Below are 20449 nucleotides of genomic sequence, written 5' to 3' on the forward strand. Positions count from 1 at the left end.
GCGTTAGCGACAGCACCAACAGTGGCTGTTTGCTGCGTCAGTTGTTGTTCGGTGGCCATACCAGCTGGAAGTCTCCGCCTGTGTGAAAGTTTTATCGCTCGCTCATTCGAGTAGTAGTAAACGAATTGAATTATTACGAATCAAACGCGCGCCGTTATAGTCAAAGCAAATCGAAAATTTTGCCGAAAAGCATTGTGTTTTTGTTTTTAATTGCATTATTACACCAACAATAGCGAAACACGATTAAACATGCAATAACTTGCAGTTGTCAAAGTGCCGTCAGCTGTGTTTTGTTATTTACACATTTAGAACAACAGAAAATAGTTGGAAAAAAAAAAAAATAAAATAAAAATCACAAATTACGTGCGAGTGTCATCTTCTTTTATGTGTTTGCCAGCACGAAGAAGGCGCATTCTTATTTTGTGCTAAATATAAAAATATAAACAAGTGTGCATGCATTTGTGTGTGTGTGTGCGCGCTTTAGTACTTGCTTTGTTCTGTGTTGTGTGCGTTTTGTACTAAATCTAGTTGCAAGTGCTGCAAGTTCTTGACGCGTTGCAAGCGCAAACAGAGTGATTAGTCGACAGTCGTGTTGTTGGCGTTCCGGTTCTAGTTAAAGAACGAAAGTGAAGACGCCATACTAGAACAGCCGCCGCCGCCGCTGCTTTGTGGGCACGTTTGGCATTTTTAAACGCCCGTCGTGCGAGAGTCTTTTGTGGATTGTTGCTTGGAAGTTTTATGTGGACGCTAAAACAGATTGGGTTCTGCGAATAAAAAAAAAATATATATATTCAATTAAAAAAATTATAATTTCCGGTTTCATTCATAAGATCAGTGTTGTGGTTTAAACAGTATAAACACAAATTGGCAGCGGCAGCAATTGTGGTTGCGGTGTTTTGCGACAAATCTTGTCAAACAACGTAAAGTGAACAAGTTATTAAAGAAAGAAATTAAAAACTAAATTTTTTTTAGGAGAAAGAAAATTGAAGTATAAATAAAAAAAAAACAATAACAAAGTAAACAAACAAAATTAAAAAGTAAAAGAAATACATACAAGCATAAAGAAGCAAAAAATTAAACAATAACACAATAAACCGAAAATCAAAAAACCTAAAAATTTAAATAAAATACAAAGTTGAAAAGCAGAAATTTAAAATAAAAGTTTTTGGCGTCTACTCACCCCTCAGTTTCTTTCTGGTCGTTGTGTCTCACATTTCCGAGAATTGGCAGTTAATTTAAAAGAACCACGAGAGGTGCGCGAATAAAGAGATAAACGGCTCAGCGTAAAACAGATACAAAAAAAAACGAAACGTATGCCAACAATAAAAATAAAAACAAAGTGAAAAAACAAAATCGCCGTGTGTGTGTTTGTAGAAAAAAGTATGCAAATTAAAAAAAATGCCGGCTGCGTGTGTATGTGTGTGATTTAGCCATGCGAACGAGTTTCCAATCGCATACCAGAAACGTCAAAAATTATTGAAAACCAACGCAGACCGTATGTGCGATATTTAAATCAGGTAGGTACGGATGTACATATTCACATGCATACAAACATACATGTGTCCATACTTTGTATACACTTGTGCTAATGTTTATGGCAATAACTCGGCCAAAATTATGCAATACTAATTAAACGAAAGTCGATTTCGTGTTGTAAAACGGTTATAAAAACATAAAGAGTTTAAAAATCAACTTTTATTTTGGAACGGCTTGATATTATATTGTGACTTGTAGTAATTTTGTATTGTGTTATTGTGAAAATGAAAGTCTCATTGTTTGTTTGGTGTTTCACAAGCCTTTGGTCGAGCTTTTTTTCTGACAATTTTTGCTTCCTTTGGGTTTACAAAAATAGGTTTTTTTCATTTTTTAAGGATTGTGTATGAAAATTGTTACTGAAGAAATTAAAGCATATTCGCTCGGATGCGATAAGATTTTCAGTGCATTTTAGATTTTTCTCAAAGTTATCCACAGATTATTATAAGGAGATCCATGCAATATGGGTAATGTTACAAAAACATCCCAGGTTATAGAAAAAAATCATTTTAATAAAAATAGTTAAAAATTTTTTTCCATAGTTTTTAGAAATCACGAGTGTTACTAGAGTAGATTTTCATTCCCTACCATCTCTCTCGCAATATTAGAATAAATAATTAAAGAGGAGAGCAAACAAAAAGAAATATTCTGGAGTTCCCTTGCTGATTGAAGAGTTCTTGTGTAGTTATAGCAATAAAAAAATAATATTTTCATACCAAAATAGTGGTACTTAAATAAAATTAGCAATATGCATCGGCTCTCAATTTTCGCTCCCTTGCCTGTAACGTATGTAACTGTTAGGGACTCTGATTATATATAACCAAGAGCTGACTGGAAAATGAAATGACAATATTTTCGGCTACTACAACAAAACAACCAAAAATAGGTTAAAAAAACGTTGAAACTTTTTCATACGAAAATTTATTTGTTTTTGATCGTTCATTTTGTAGTGCAAACTTAATATATCGTGTTAAGGGTATAAAAATATCAATAAAAGTGCCAAGTTCTAAAATTTAGAAATTATATTTTTAACACTTTAATCAATTTGGTTCTCAGTTCCCAATCGGGTTAGAACGATGCCCCGCTGATGTGTGTTTCTGCAATAAGCATTGGCAATAAAATTTGGCGAAACAGTACAAATTTTCCGTTGTGTACAGTAAATTTCCGATCAATGAGAGCAAAATATCTTACTTGACCTCCAACTTACGTTGCAACAAGGATGGATAAATTCATCAATTTTTATTTCGGGCATATTTTTCAATATTGAACCGATAACTAATTTGCATTGCTCCTAATGCACATTAAGGAGTTACATGGGTTTCTTACAACAAAATATTGCATATTTTCATTACGCTTTTTACATATAAAAATAAAATATTTTACACAAAGACAAATCTTTTACAAAGATTTCGTCAGTTTGGCAATCCCTCCGAAAAAGGTGTGTTTTTGGACCAAAAACTAGGTGTTGAAAAAGGAAGAAAAAAAGTTAAAATTGCAATTTTGTCAGAGACCAAAAATACAAATTTTTGCGAAATAGTTGTAATTGTAAGTACATGCCGAAGACCTGTAAAACGCGTTGAGTGGTTTGTGGGGCGAAAAACCTTAACAACAATCCTTGAAACGTAGTTTGGAGTAAAATGCGTTTAAAGTCTTTTTCAATAAGAGCGCTACAAATTTTTTTTATAAATATCGATTTTTTTTTGCATGATCACGCTTGCCCAATCACGGTTTTCAAACAAAAATCAGCCGATACTGCTGCTATTTCACGTTCGATTTTCGTACGAAGTTCGCCGATCGTCGCTGACTTTTTGGCACGACCGTGGCGACCAATTAACTGAGCCATTTCGTTGGTAACACGTTCACCAAGTTTGGTTTTCAATAAATCGATCGTGACTTTGTGTGGCTTGTGGCTCCGGCCTGTTGAAACCACATATTGTCCAAGTCCATATAATCAAATTCAGGCCAAAAATATTTGATTATCATTTAGTCGTAGCGATTCCCATTCATAGCAAAGTGCGGAACTTGATCATCACGAAAGAAGTACGCTCGAATGACGTCGCCGAGCCAAAAACCGCACCAAACAGTGACTCTCTACAGTCTGTCTCTTATACACATCTGGCCGATGATGCCGCCCGACCAAAAACCGCACCAAACAGTGACTCTCTACAGTCTGTCTCTTATACACATCTGGCCGATGATGCCGCCCGACCAAAAACCGCACCAAACAGTAATTTTTTCCGGATGCAACTCCAGCATTCCACGGTGAATTGCTGTCCGACCAATAACGCATTTTTTGTTTATTGACGAAGCCATTCAGCCAGAAATGAGCCTAATCGCTGAAGATGATTTTTCGATGAAAATTCGGATCAAGATTAAGTTGTTGCTCAGCCCAATTCACGCACATACGAAGATTCTGGTGATCAGGCGGCTTCGGTTCTTGCATCAATTTGATCTTGTAAGGCTGTAGACCAAGATCTTTTCGAAAAATTCGCCACAACGACGACGCAAAGATGCCCAAAACATGTGAACGACGTGTAAGAGACTGATTGTGATCTTCCTCAATTGATGCGCTAACTGGAACGGGGACCTTTTGTACTGTGGCTGTGGAATTGTTGATCTGTCAGGACGATTATGACGACCATAAATCGGATGTAGCGCTCTTAAAGTTGAGGCCACTGACTCCGAATTTCGGTAGTAAATTTTAATAATTTCGACACGTTGTTGGATCGTGCATATTCCCATGATGAAATGGCAAGTCTTACTGAGGAGAAATGTCAAAAAAGCGTGGAAAAATATGGCGTCGTTTGCTGTCCCTATCGGTCTACTTTTGTAGCGCCCTTATTGAAAAATCTGTTTCATTTCGAGAGTGGTATTTTTTTAACTGTATCTCCAAAACTATTACCCGTATCAGATTGACCTTTTAAACAAAAAAAAAAAAAAAATCGATTTCTTGAAACCTTGAAACCCGTGTAACCCCTTATGCACCAATCCTAGATGATGATGTCGTCAGACAAAATTCAGGAGTATGGTCTCACATCATAGTTCTGAAAACAGTAATATTTTTGTAGAAAAATTAAATTTTTTCGATGGCGCTAAAAAACTAAAAAAAAAAAAAGTTGTATTGTGTATTTGTATATTGTATATGAAATATTGAAATATGAAAAATGTGAAAGAAAAAATGTTTTTCTCAAAATTTAACTTTTAAACCTCTTGCATTTACTCAAGTTTCCGAAATAATCCACTAATTACCTTTCTGGAATTATATATAATCATTTAGAATTTTGTTGATCCAATTTTCCTCAATCTTGTATAGTAAAAGTCCTACAGAATATACTTTATTACTTAATTTTCGAAATTTTCATAATTTTCCGTGGGCGGTTTGGCGCCAAAAATGCTATCGCCACGGCTGAGAGACCACCAATTCATTAATAAAGCAGAACTGGCAGACGAATGCCGAAAGTGATGTGTTGAAAAAAGCATATAAACACCAAAATCAAAAATATTTATGTGTGTTTATCACCAAGCAAAGCCAACACTACAATTTTTTTCTTAGATTTTTTATTATTTTTTGCAACAACTATAATAAACAAATTAAGGAAAAAAATAATAATAATAATGAATATAGCAAGTTGCATATCAACTGAAGGAATGCACATAAAAGTAGGAAAATGCTTTATTTTGTAATAGACTATGAGAATGAAAGTCGTCGGGGGGCGAAACGAGACGCATCCGCTCAAAAGTCGCTTACGCGATGGTTATGTGGCTGTGTGTGTGTGTGATTGTATGTAAGATGCACGTCTGCTTGATTTCGATGACATCAGGCGTAATGGCGTTCTACATTCTACCAAAAAAAAAAACCTCGATATGTGCATATGTATGTGTTTGTGTGTGTATGTATGTATGTATGTATATGTGTGTTGTATGCATATAAATATGTCTACTTGCACTATATTTATGTGTTTGTTTACAAATACACAGGTGCGAATTTACTACTATAAATCGCTTTGTACTACAAAACTGCATACATATATCTGCAAATATAAATATGTATGCATGCATGTGCACATTCGCAATCCAGCTCTCCTGCGATACATCATTTAGTACGCCAACGAAAAATATTGTCTCGACTACGAGTGTTTTCCCGAGATTTCTGACTTCCGAAGACTTACTATTGCTTAATATTAAGCACACACGCACACACACTCACACATACATGCACACAAAAACACATAATATAAATACGAGTACATAAATTTGCCTCGCAGAAGTAGTGGCAGTGCATTTCGTAGGTGATGCCAGAAACAAATGCATCAGCACACCGCTCAAAGACTAAATATTATGATAATGCAATATGTAGAAAAAGAATAATTTTATGTTTTTCATTTTCATCAAGCGTGTACACATATAGCTGGCAACGAGGCATCGTAAAAGCTTCGACGGCACACATGTGCACCTTATAGCAGTATTATATACTATAAGCCGATGTATGCACAGCTAAATAATAGTGAAGCGCACTGATTGCAAGCAGCTGCATTTTCGAAGCAAAAAAAGTGAAAATAAAAAAAAAATATTAAAAAAAAGAAATGAAAACAGGCCCACAAAGCGTTTGCGTTGCATGTGGAAACAAGTTGCTGTCTACATATTTATTTATAAGTATGTATGTGTGTATGTGTGTGCGCGCGAATCTTTTATGGCATGCGTAAAGCAGCAGGCATTCTTGTGGAGGCTGAAGATTTGCCACAATATTTTTTTTTAAATTTTTTTAAATTTTTGATAAATTAGTAAATGCTGTAAAAGATCAGAGCGGTGAAGGTAGAATTTTAGAAAAAAAAAGAATTTTTAAACATACTCTAATTAAGCGTATACATTTTTACAAAAAAAAAAAGATAATAATAATAATGACAAAAAAATCGGTTGCATCAAAGCTATAATACCCTTCACAGGATAATTTTTTATGGCACAAAACAATGGAAAAATATTATCTTGATTTTGATCGTTCACTTTGTATGACAGCTATATGCTATAGTGGTTCGATGTAAATAATTTATTGAAAAATAATAGCATTACCCCTGAAAACAATCCATGCCAAATTTCATGCAGATATCTCCTTAATTAAAAAAGTTTTCCATACAAAGACTTGATTTGGAATGATCAGTTTATATGACAGCTATATGTTATAGTAGTTTGATTTAAAAAAGAATTCAGAGATTTCATAGTTGTATTGGAAAATATTCTATGACGAATTTCGTTAAGATATCTTCTCAAATAAAAATTTTTTTAATAAAAAATACTTGATTTCGATCGATTAGTTTGTACGGCGGCTATATGCTAGTAGTCCCATCTGAATAATTTATTAGAATATAGTAGCGTTAGCTCATAAAACAATCCATTCCAAAATTTCGTGAAGATATCTTCTCAATTAAAAAAGTTTTCCATATAAGTACTTGATTTTCACCGATCAGCATATGTATATAGTATGTATATGACAGCTATAGTGATACCATAGCGACGGTTCTGATAAATGACAGTTTCTTGGAGAGAAAAGAACATGTACAGCTCGATATTTCAAAAACTTAAGGACTAGTTCGTGTACATATAGACAGATCGACGCTGATCATTTATACTATATACCTAAATATGTGCCTTATAGAGCCTCCGATGTTGCTTCTTGGTTGGTAAAAACTTCCTGCCAAACTTAATATAAGATATATTAAAATTATAAAGTAGCCGAAGTTAGCTTAGATATCATTCAAAATCAAAGTTCAATGAAAGCTTAAAAGTATTTCCAAAAGTTCAAAAAGCTCACAGAAAAACATTCTGCTTGATTATAGTGTTATTTCCCTATCAGTTTTCTAACAAATGAATTGTGTAATAAGTAGAAGATTACATTTCGTGGTTTTAAATTGCCAGACAGCCATCAAGGCATCTCACGTGTTACGTCAGACAATCTCCTCAGAAGCAGGGAAGCTGTAAATGTAGCGGCTGCCGAAAAGTGGCTGCGTATATACTGGGTTCCAGACTACAAAGGAATTCCGGGGAACGAAATAGCTGATGAGATTGCCGAAAGTGCCAGCCGTCTGACCACCGAACCAGTGCAGGAAATATGGAAGTTACTAAAAATAATATACAATGAAATCTTCAAAAAGGCATGTAATACGGAGCAGTGCGAGACGGAGTGTCTTAAATACGTGCAGAATCGCCAAACTCGCACGCGTTTTACTCACACGATCTCAAAAGGGCATCCGAACGGTTGTAAGCGTACTGGCATCACATGCGAGCCGGATGGGCATAAGTAACGACAATGCATGCAGAAATTGCAGAGAAGTAGGCATGAGAGAGACGTCTTCTATGTCTCTGTCCAGCATTGTATTAAACTCGTCTTAAATATCTAGGAGCTTCGCAGTTCAAAGAACTGGACGAAGTATCAACTCAGTAGTACTCTTAAAGTTGGCAAAATGTTTTGACGTCATGTATGACGAATACTTCACCTCAAATTAAACACAAACCTTTATCGGGCTTTTTTAAGGACCAGCAGGTCTATGTATAGCATGACAGTCGGGCAGTATAGCCGTACCTAACATAATAATATCTAAATTTTATTTAATATTTAAGTTTTTTATTAATCATTACTAATTTCGTTGAAAATTTCAAATACTATTTTTTTTTCATACTAAACGTAGAAAAGTAATTATAATATATTTAAAAACTTAAGAAAAATTACACGTAAATAAACATACAAAACTGTTCCAAAAGTTCAGTTTCTCACCGCAGGGCATTTATGAGTTCTACGTCATTGATTCGTTAATGTATACAGTTGTACATTGCCAATTGTATTTATGGATACATCATTTGCTATATACAATGTGCGAAATCCGCTTAGCTACAGAGTTATTTATAAAAGACTCTTGTGCTATCAGAAACTACAAATCTCTGAACTGTTAATTTTTGGGATTGAAAATCCAATTTTAATCTTCATTTTTTATTTGTTTACTTGAAGACTCTCATTCTCCACGGAACTCAAACGCCACGGAAGTTTGCTGTTATCTCAAGATTTAAAGAAAATTGGTAGTACTTTGTTCTAACAGTCGGTATTAAGCGTCAATTAAACGTTGTACCCAGACATACTGGCCCAATGTCTAGCTGGAGATCAAATTTTATTAAAACTGAGTTGATATATTTGAAAAAATTCTATCACTTTTTGAAATTTCGTTTCCATTTAGTATGGGGTTACATACATGTACATACTTGTATATTTGAAAATATTCCCTCAAGATTTGAAGTTGATCCAGCAAATAGTCTCTTAGGTAAGAGTGTATTTTCAAGAAATTTTTAACTCGTGTAATCGCCTTCCACAATTTTTCCACGAATTTCCACCTTTTTTGGAAACACCGTTTTCAGAGCTGGTGAGAAAAATTTCTACGAAACGGCTGACTCAATCGGCTTGAAAATTTCAAACGATCTTCTTAGACATATTTGTTATGGAATTGTCAATACGATTTTTGATAAGCCACTTTGAAGTATAATTTTTTCACAAAAATTTATTTAAAAAAAAAAATTACTTTTCCTTATTTTTTTTTTTGGTTTTAGGATGATTTTTGAGATAATTTTAAGCAAGAAATTCGTACCTATCATCAGACGCCATTTATCCTCTTGGAGAGCGACTACGGATCAAGGGAATCCAAAATTTTTCAAATGAAGCACTGCATATTAAATTATAAAAAATATAGTAAATGCCGATTTTCTTATTTAATATTATAAAAATACTGCCTCTTCAAAAAAAAAAAAAAAAAACAAAAAAAAAAAAAAAAAAAAAAATCTGACTTACAAGTGAACCAATCATCTGTCGCACACTGTAAAGGCACAGCTGTCGGGCAGGTGATCATTAATTCCATTGCAGTAAATGTGGTGAAGATGAGTGCTGTGCGAAATGGCTGTATAATATAAATAAAGCTTAACATCGCCAATACAAACAGACAAACATACATACATACGCGTATAGATAGCCATGTAGAAGACGCAGTATATCATCAATAACTGCGACTAGTGTTAGATCTATTATTATGAAGGTACAAATTATGGCGATACCCAATTATTAATCAGCAGTTGTAACCATTAGCTGTCGGATACAAAAAAAAGAGAAGAAGACCCACGTCAAATTTTGCCAAAAGCCCATAGATGCCACTCAATAAGTATGCGGTGGAGCTTCAACGATTCAAGGTCAACTTTTGCCGGTAACATTTGAAAAGTTAACTAATCACTTTTGCATACACACATACAACTATATACACTCACATAAGTACATACATAAATATGTATATGTATATCTAGCGTCGTGTATGTATAATAAATCTTCCAACTCACGTTCGCTTATTTATCGTCGTTGCTTTGCTCCAAATGATTCTTCAGTTCAACAACATGACTTTGTCCGTTTCGTGCAGGCTGTTGTTGTTGTTGTTGATATTGCCGTTGTTGGCGGTATTTGCTTTGCCCGTTGCTCATTCCACCGCTTTTTGTTGCTTGCTCTTCACATGCGCGTTCATTATGGGTGCTTCTTAGCGCTTAATGTTTTTTGTTTGTTTTTGTTATATTCTAATTGTTGTTGTTGTTGTTTTCGTTTGAAAATGTTCTAAAGTTTTTGTGTTTTGTGTTGCGTTCGACTTTTCTTTTCTTAATATAAAAATAGCGCAGCGTAGATGCGTCCATTTTTGTGGTTACCAATTCAATCAGCCGGTTGGCGCGCATCACTCCCGGCCACACCGAGTTCTTTGTGGCGTTCTACACTGTGTCTTGCTGTATTGTGCTGTTTCAATCAGTTGGCAAGTTTTTGTACGAGTAGGTATCTTTTCTCAAAAGGTGGCAGTGATAGGGGGTGCTTCCTCCTTCGTGCGTAGATGGTATAAGAATTGGAGGAGAGATCGCGATATCAACGGTATCCACGGAACATGTTTTAAAGAAATTAGAGGTGCGGAACCCTTCGTCTTACCAAAAGTCAATGCAAATTTTTAGAAGAATGTGAAATTTTGGTTTCAAACTGGGATTAGTCTCGAACCTAAACTATAACATGACTAATGAGTAGCTTTTTCAGCTAAGTAGTGGGTTTGAGACATCAAAAGTAAAGTATTTCTTAAGATTTTTTTGTGTTTTTTTCATTGCGGATGTTTTTTTTACGTCTCAGGTCCCAAACCCAGTGCACAACTCGTTGGAGAGGATGTCTTGCCTTTTTACTTTAGCTCGCCTTCAAACAGATGTTCTATGGCTACCCACAGGATACTTGGTCTAGGACCGGAAGTCGTGAGCTGTTTCAGCTATATGTAAAAGAATAAATTCTGGTCCCTTCGGCCGCAGGTAATGGAATGATGAGCTGTACGAGATATACAACAGTATTGAGGTAGTTTAACGAATTAAGAGGCAGCGGCTACTCTTGCTAGGACATGTCGTCCGTATGCATGAAAACAACCCAGCTCTGAAAGTATTCGTCGCAGTACCGCCGGGGAAGCAGATGAAGAGGAAGAGCTTCACTCCGTTGAAAAGACCAAATGGAGAAGGACCAAACTACACTTGGTCTTCTCCAATTGGCATCAAACAACGTACAAGAAGAACGAACTTCGCGTTGTTGTAAACTCGGCTATAACCGCGTAAGCTGTGTCTACGCCAATAAAGGGAAAAACATAAAAAATGGTTCTGAATTTTGTAGTACTTATTATGAAAAATGGAAACGGTTTCTATCTAGTTTTTGGTTTGAGGTTTTGACTTCATTTGTTTTGGCTGTCACCTTGTGCTAACTAAAAACCGTTTAATAATTCCTGGATTTGATATACTTTCTGATCAAAAGAAACTACTTTCCACTCATTCGGCTACTTGCAAGTCACTCTTGATCTCTTCAATGACTCTTCCACCGAAATAAAAATTATCATGCTTCGCATCAAGTATCGGATACTGAATAATTATGATGCTTTTTACTTTCAACAGCTGTGCGTTGAACCATCTTTCCCAATCGCTTCCTCCATATGTGCACTTTGTTATGGCATTCGAGTACGAGTATAATGAATACATAAGCATATGCATGAAAGAAAACGAAATCGTCTCAAGCCAATTTGTATTTAAACTTTATTCTGCAGCAATCTGCGCAATGTCCACATGATGGCTTCCTTTTCATCATCTGCTTCATAAGCTATTTGCCAAGAGCACCTACATGCTCCACATATATGTATACTTCAGGTAGCATTATGTAGTAAATAGTGCATATATACATAGGTATAATCTATTCTTTGTCTGCGAATTTTTTTCTTGTTGCATTTACTCCATTTGACTTTCGCTTCATTGCTTTAATATACATACAAACATCACTAATATACGTATATGTACATATCTTATTATTTACTTGTATTGGCGAACCGGTTTTCATTTTGCTGTTTTTTTTATGTTTTTTTTTTATAAATGCGTTCAATTCTGCCATCCTTATTTCGTTGTCCTTTTCATGAGACATTGAATGCGAGATTGCAACACTGGCTTGACACAGCCATCTTTTCCACTGAAAGTTAATAAGAAACACTGAATGAAGTATATAAAGGTTGAAAAGGTAATTATTTAATACATAAGGGCTTTGTATTATGTATGTACATATATACACATACCTATATGTAAGAAAAGTACAGTGACTTTCGTAGCCACATTATTAAATATAAAGACCTGTGGAAATTTCATTAAAGATATGTATGTATGTATGTATGTATTTCTTATATATCCTATAAGTTAAGTTTGATTCATGCGGTATTTCTTTCATACAAGCAAAGCAAAGCAAAAATAAAATTAGGTTCATTTTACTAATATTGCTTCATTGGAAAGATCTCACTCTTTACTTGGAGCAACTTCTCAATAATGCATTATATTCCAACCAATTTAAATTTAAAAATTTAGCGGTTCGGTTCTTACCCAAAACCCTAACCAAAACGTTAACCACAATAATAACCAATATATTATGTTGAGTCGATGTATCAGAGCTGTTGAGATTCACTGCTATCTTTCTGATGTCGACACAATCACTGTTGCTTTAATTTCTTCGATGTTATCGCCATTAACAGAGGTAGATGAACGACTCGGAAAGTTACCGTTGAATGCACGAACTTCACTGAATGCAATGGACCACGTAAATACATGTGTTCGTAATAAAGCGGATTCCTCAAAAAACTTCTACAACATTCTCAACGATTCCGTAGACGTAATTCCATAGAATTTCAAATTTCAAGTCGTTTTTAAATTTGTTCCATGGTAAAAATTGTCAGGCAAACCTTTCGCGTTGTAAACAAGCAGCTGCCGAACAAACACACTAATTGACAGATGAAGATCAACCAATCAGAATCTTGTATTATTTATTCATGGAAAAGCTATATTGGGAGCAACTTATATGAAAATTACAATTCATGTTCCGAATTTAACAATTATAATGGGTATAATCTTAAAGAAAATGACAACCATGGGATTTTATAGATTTGATCATGTCCGATTAAAGCTCTAAGATGGCTTAGTTTTGCTCAAATTATAATTCTAAGCGATTTACCTACTATTTTGCTCATGCTCTGCAGTTTAAATGAACCAGTCTGGATCAAATTTGATCAGATGTCATATTGGGGTTAAACCATAAAATTTTCAAAAGCATTAGTTTGAATAATATATTTAGGGACATCGAACTTAGTCTCAAGATCAACTGAAGGATTTTTATGGTAACTATAAGTAAGGTTAGGAAAAAATAGAATATTTTCGCTGATAGAGATTATAAAGACTTAGAGGAGACGTAAAATGTCTTGTCACTTTCACTTCCGAAGTAGTACCTTACCTGTTGGTTCCGTAGGAGGTTAGGTTTGGTGGATTAAAGTTCCGAAATCCGGCTTTCGATGCTTCCTGCTACTATAAAAAAAAGACTAAGCTATCAGATGATTGAAACTCGCTCTCATTAGTTACGTTAAAAATTTCTTTGAAAAATTATTAGATCTAAAATACGAGGGCTACTATATATATTTATGGCCTAATAATGAAAATAGGAATATTTATCAACGAAAATGGTTTTATTGTTTTTCAAAATATTCTCCATCAAGATTTATACACTTTTGCATGCGCCCAAACCAATTTTCGAAGCACTCCGATTGATACACCTCCAAAACATGGTTTTTGAATGCTTCAACAGCATCTTCTGGCGACGAAAATCGTTGACCACGCATTATTTTCTTGATGTGTGGGAATAAAAATAAAGTCATTGGGTGCCAAGTCAGGGCTGTACGTTACGTTACTATTTTCGACAAGATATTAGTATAACTATTACTAATTAAGGCATACTTTATTAAACCCGATCGTCATACTTTTTAAGGAATTATCTTTTGCCTTCGGTTAGGTTATACTGGCCGCCTTTCACGCCATATATAGGATATACTGATTTTTAGTAATGCCAGTTGGAGATTCAGTTTAGATTGAACTGAAGTATTCGTCATCAATGCTTTTGCCTCCGAAGCTCCTAGATATTTAAGAAGAGTTCCACATAATGCTGGACACAGGTATCGGTAGTGTTCTAGCGTATCTCTTATGCCGTCTCGTTTTCTGGAATTTCTTTGTGCCCTGTAATCCTAAACACCTACTGCCTCCTTCCTTCTAAGGACATTCTCTAACGTAATGCGATGTGAGATTATAACCTCAATTATCTCCTAGATATCAATGTACATACATATGTTTATATTTATCCTTTTTATGTTGTTTCCTGCGTTGTTAGCTAATTCGGCCACTTTCCCAACTGCAAACAGTTCCGCTTGCAAACTACTTCCGTGGATTTGTTTTGAATTTAGGAGAGGAAAACTTAAAACAACAAAGAAACAAAAAACTCCACAAAATGGAAGCAATCCGAAACTATTTTAGTTAAAACTATAGTATTGTTTATAGGACCGGGAATGAAAATTAATGAAAGGAAGTGGAAAGAAGAAGGCAAAAAAAGAAGAACCTTAAATAGGTTAGGGACAAACAATTGACAGCGTTATACAGTCGGTCTTCAATTAACGGTTAATTATCGAAAAGCTATAAATGCCAATTTAGAATACTAAAAAAACAATAAATACAACAAAAACAATACAAATTAATTTTGTTTTCATCGCTCACCGCCAGCAGTTAAACGCAGCAATTTACTTATTTTCCTTTTTGTTATTGTAATTGTGCATTGCGCAAGCGCAATCGGCTGGCAATTTCAGTTTCATTCTGCCACCAAGATGCAGTTTACTTTTGCTGATTTTTAACTTCTTTTCTTCAGCGCTTTTTTATTTAAAATAATTGTTGCATGAGCGCACAGTGTAAGCTAAAAGTATTCGTGTAAGACTGTAAAGAAGAGAAAAAGTTGAAAAACTGCTTAACAACGCCGGCGACGAGATAACAACATTGCCGCTGCCACAATGCTAAATTATTGTTAAATAACGACAAGCACTGCAACAACAACTACAACAACAGCTGCTTAGCAGCGTGCAAGCAGTAGATACGCTAACTGCAATAATAACAACAACAACAGTGTGTGGCTTAACGGAAAAATGCCAATGCGATGCGATGACAACAACAACAACAAATAACAATAACAGCAACAAAGAAAACTAACAACAACAATAAGAAATCATAAAAAAAATCAATACTAAAAAAATAAAAATAAAACAACAACAACATTAAAATTACAACAACAAGTATAATAAGAACAACAAACGTAAGGAAAAAAACAACAAGAAATAAATAGTAACAGATACAACAACAACAAAAATAGTAACAACACGTGTTCGTCGTCGTAGCTGTAGCGGAAGTTCGAACGCCTAAAAGTGTACAGAAGTGGCAGGGGGCATGCAGAACAACTACTCGTTGCACCAGCAGTGGGGCCAAAAGACAACGACGCAACAGCGACACCAACACCAGCACCGAATTGGAAGAAACAAGTTTTTCAGCGCGTCGTGGTTAAGTGCAATAGCACTTGAAGCTAAAGACCCTACCCAAGTTGAATGTAATTTTTTTCTTTCGCTATACATAAACACACACACATATATATACATACGTATATGTGAATGTTGCTTGAAGAATTTCAAGCAAAAAAATTGTATATGCCTTTAACATATGTTTTTACGTATGTATGCATATACATATATAAACGTTTTTATGCATATATGTATGTGTTTACATGAAAGCATACAAAGAGAAGCGAAGAATTCCAAATGGCTCGTTGTTGCAGGAACAATGTTGGAAGCAGAACGAATAGCTAGAATTAGTGGCATAGCTGACAAATGACAGGCAGAGCGTGGCGAAGAGAGAGAGAGAGGGGAATAGATGTATCTACGATATGTGTATATATGCTCACACATGCATATATACATAATGGTAGTTTAAAAGTGCACCGATCGTGTGTCCACTACACGCCGCGTGCAACAACAATGAAACAACACAAACAATTCTTACAATAACAAAAAAAAAAAAAAAAAAAAAAAATACAATAGGAGCTGCACCGAAGCTATTATACCCTTCATAAATAAAAATTATTTGATTTTAAACCGCCTGTTTGTATGGAAACTATACGTTATAGTGATCCGATCTGAACAATTCTCTTGGAGACTATAGTGTTGGCTTCGAGAATAATCTATGACAAATTTCGTGAACATATCTTAACCAACAAAAAAGTTTCCATATAAGAACTTGATTTTGATCGTCCACTTTGTATGGCAGCTATATGTTACAGTGATTCGATCTAAACAATTTGTTCAGAGATTGTACCGCTACCTTAGATATTTATTCATGCCAAATTTCTTGAATATATTTTGCTAAATAAAAAAGTTTTCCATACAACGACTTGATTTTGTTCGACCAATTTGTACGACAGCTATATGCTATAGTGGTCCGATATCGGCCATTCTAACAAAAAAGTCACTTCTTAAAGACAAAACCGCGTGTGTAAAATTTCAGATCGATATCGCAAAAAATGAGGATATAGTTCGCGTATATACAGGCATTGCAGCGCTCAAAATCATGCCTCAGCTGTTCGCTGCCTGCATTGTACGTGCGCATATGAACGATTTGTTGCGCCGCCATATTAGTTGAACGCACGCAATTCACGAGCGCGTCGAAATGGCCAAGTGTGTGCTTTTCAAGTTTGTGTTGTGCGCATGCGCACTTGCAACTGCAACTCCACTCGCAATAGTGAGCCATGTTGCATTTAACATGCAGTGCAGCAAATTTTCCACTTAAAACATTTTCAGAATTAGAATCTAAAAATAAGAGACACAAGACAAGAGTTTTACGGATACGTGTCCGCCCGAGGTAACCGCTGTCCAGCGATTCGCTCTGCAGCTCAACTATACATACATATATACCAGAAATGCATAGTGTGTGTGTATGTGTAGTGTGCGTCTTCAACATTGCCACTGACATTGTGAACAATGTGGCAAAGTTACTTGGCTGCAGCTTGTTGGGCCAGCCTTTGTTTTTAGGCGCTAGTTACTTGGACCGCTAAGTCCCTTTTACAGTGCAAACAGAGACCGGATGGTCGCACCAAAGTTGGTTTGGGCGCGCAATATTAGCTTTTAACTGCACAAACAAACATACAAACATTTGTTTGCATACAAAAATGTGTCTGAGGAAATATGTACATTGCGCAGGCGTAGCAGTCAGTTAAAACAATATTGTACTTACATTGTATTTGGTGTATTTTGTTAGAAGTGCCCCCTAGTGTGTTTGCTGTATATGGTCATAAAAATATCCACTCGTTAAGTATTTAATTAGATAATAGAGTTCGTGGAAGTTTTCAATAATTTTCTCTCTTTTACTTTTCGTTGGTAATTTAGAGTTTGTATTGATCTTGCTATTGCTTAATGTGTCAGTTGTAGTATTCCTCTGTAGCACTGCAGTGTCTATAAGAAATTTTTCATCGACTCTTAATTCTAGCAACCGTTGGTTGAATGTACTCGTAAGGAGCTGAAAATCTGAAGAGCAGTACGGAAAAGTAAATAATAGAGGAAAATAGTGAAGCTTTTAGAGAAGAAAAATATGTAGGTTGTAGGTTGGAAAATTAACGACATACCACGAAGAATCGGCCTCCTTTTACGAATAGCTTCGCGCATACCACGCATAACACTCAAATAGTATTGCATTTTGACCGTTTGGTCGGTCCGAAGGAATTCGCAGTGCACCACTTCTCGATAATCGAAGAAAATTATCAACGTAATCTTGATTTTAGATTTGCTTTGACGTGATTTTTCCGGCTTTGGCTCATCTTAGCCACGATTTTTTGCCGATTGATCGTCTATTTACCGGTCGTAAGCATAAATCTAACACTCATCGCTAGTAATAATAGATTTCATGATATCGTGGTAGTCGGAAAGAATAGTTTCACAGACGTTAAATCGCTGTTGCTTTTCGAAAAAATTGTGTGGTTTTGGAACCAATCGTACTTTCACTTTTCTTATGCCGAAATGATCTTACAAAATGGTTTTCACTGATCTTTCCGATATTTTAATGATGCCTGTAAGATCTCTGACTGTTAATCGGCTATTCTCAAGCAATAATTCTTTTACTTTATTGACATGTTGATCGTCATCATCGACATGATCATGGTTCGTGGTCAATGCATTCCCGACCCTCTTTGAATAATTTGTACCAAACCAAATAAAATTTAATGGAACTTCTTTGTTGAATAATGTCACTCATCCTAAAATCGAATCCTAATCGAATGCACTTCATGTACTTCATATAGACAAGCATATACTAAACTCTTATGATTATTTTGATGTGACAAATTGAAAAGTCTTGCTATTTTTTGTCCTCATATGTACATTTGGTCTATTCTATATTCAAAACATTATTCGCTTTTAATAGAATAAAATGTATATCAGGTTCAAACGGGCCAATTCGCTGTGGAAAATTAGATGAAATTGTCTAATAGTGTTTGGTATTCTAATGTACTCAATTTGGTTTAGACAATTAGGGGGCTAAGTCACTCAGAATTTGTTGGATAAGGAGCTACTTTTCTGTGAGTTGTTGTTTTATAACAGTTCGCTTTCTCAGTTGAGTTCCATCATTGAGCCACTCCACATTTCATATTAATTCATTGTCAATTGAATACAAATGAGGAAATTAGCTAATTGCTCAAGATAACTTCAATCTCTAATTATGTGTGCATTTGATTAAAAGTAAAAAACTATTATGAAATATAAGCTTATGCTTAGGGGAATATCTGTTGACAACAATAATTGTGGATTTAAGAATTGCTTATATTACGGATTTTGGATAAGGAGAATCAGTGATCGGTTGTCATATACAGCTGAATTCTAACTTTAAAATGGTATCCCCTTTATCGACGTTTCGGGTGAGTACGGAAAAAGCGATACTGCCAGAAAAAGACATAAAACATTACAAAGATTACATTCTAAAGTTGTCATTTATTTAGTAAAGTATATAGAAGACCATTAACTTCTTGCAGTAGAACCAGCAAAGACATTTCTTATTGCTGTAATAAGTGAAATAAAATAAAAAATGTAAACGTCTGCATTCAACGCATTGCACTTGTAAATAGATTGAAATGCTTCACCGACAAGTTATTGACTACTTCAGACGTAAGCGTCCATTGACATGTGCACGCGGGCATCACTTGCCACTCCTCCCAGGGCATTCGGACGCGCTGCCTTATGCTCATTTGGCCTTCACTGCGCAATTTACACAATTCACTATTGTTGTATTAAGAATTTTACAATTCATTGCACTGTTGCCTCGTTTGTTATACCCTTAACGGGATGTATTAAGTGTAATACGAAGTTTATAAGACACCGAAGGAAACGATAGAGGCCTTATAAAGTATGTATGTAAATACGTATGAAACAGCGTGACAAGCTGAGTGATTTTGCTCTAACCGTTTGTCGCTCTGCATATATGCGTATTAATCACTGAGATTTTGAGATATTGTTCTGAAATTATGCATGCAACCTTATGTTGTTGTTGTTGCAGCGGCAGAATTCTGCCGAGTTGACAGTCCTTGGCCGGATAAAAATCCGGGTCCGTTCCGGTTAAGTAGACCCGACTGTCGTGGGAACGGTCATGCAACCTTATCTTCCAAATGAGCTCTCATTTATCAAAAGCGCCACACAAGTCATTGAATGGAAAACTTATTTATTTGACGATATATCTTCATGAAATTTTCTGCAGATTATTGTCGAAAACAACACTACTATCGCCGAATATATCGTTCAGATCTGATTACTATATCATATAGCTGTCCTACAAACTGAGCGATCGAATTTCGATTCTTGTATGGAAAACTTTTTTATTTGACGAGATATTTTCACGAAATTTTCTATACATTGTTCTCGAAGAAAACGCTACTATCTCTGATATCGTTCAGATCGAAATACTATAGCATATAGCTGCCATATAAACTTAGCAATCAAAATCAAGTCATTGTATGGGAAACTTTTTTATTTGACGAGCTATTTTCATCAAATTTTACAAAGATTATTCTCCAAGACAGCGCTACTAATGCCAAAGATATCGTTCAGATCGGACTATTATAGCATATAGCTGTCATACAAACTAACCGATTAGGATGAAGTTCTTGTGAGAAATTTTGTATTGTTGAAGGGTATTTATTTGAAGTTCATTTTTTTTTTGTTTTTTTGTTATTCTTTCTCTATTATGATTGTTTTTGTTGTTATTGCTGACTTAAGTGCAATTGTGTAATTGTTTTACTTTATTACATTTCTCGCTTTTATGCTGCAATGCAATTCAAGTAGTTACAGAATGAAGACAACAAAAGAACAAAAACAACAACAACAATAGCAATACTAAAAGCAATATAGAGAATAACCGACATCGGTCAATACAAAAGCTTAAACTTGAGTAGGACTTAATGGTTCACTGGTTAAATTGCTAG

At 35.2% G+C, this 20449-nt stretch overlaps 1 protein-coding gene across 1 annotated transcript in view; it reads left to right on the forward strand.

The window, feature by feature from the left end:
• Nucleotides 1-1097: 1097 nt before the first annotated feature.
• Nucleotides 1098-20449, forward strand: part of LOC108968341 (capon-like protein) — a gene marked incomplete in the record, with an annotated part of 280943 nt that continues 261591 nt past the window's right edge. Inside the window, 1 exon segment of the mRNA XM_018932321.1 lies at nucleotides 1098-1517.

The sequence above is a fragment of the Bactrocera latifrons genome, unplaced genomic scaffold, assembly GCF_001853355.1.
Source record: "Bactrocera latifrons isolate USDA-ARS-PBARC rearing strain unplaced genomic scaffold, ASM185335v1 scaffold_21, whole genome shotgun sequence".
Classification (NCBI taxonomy): domain Eukaryota; kingdom Metazoa; phylum Arthropoda; class Insecta; order Diptera; family Tephritidae; genus Bactrocera; species Bactrocera latifrons.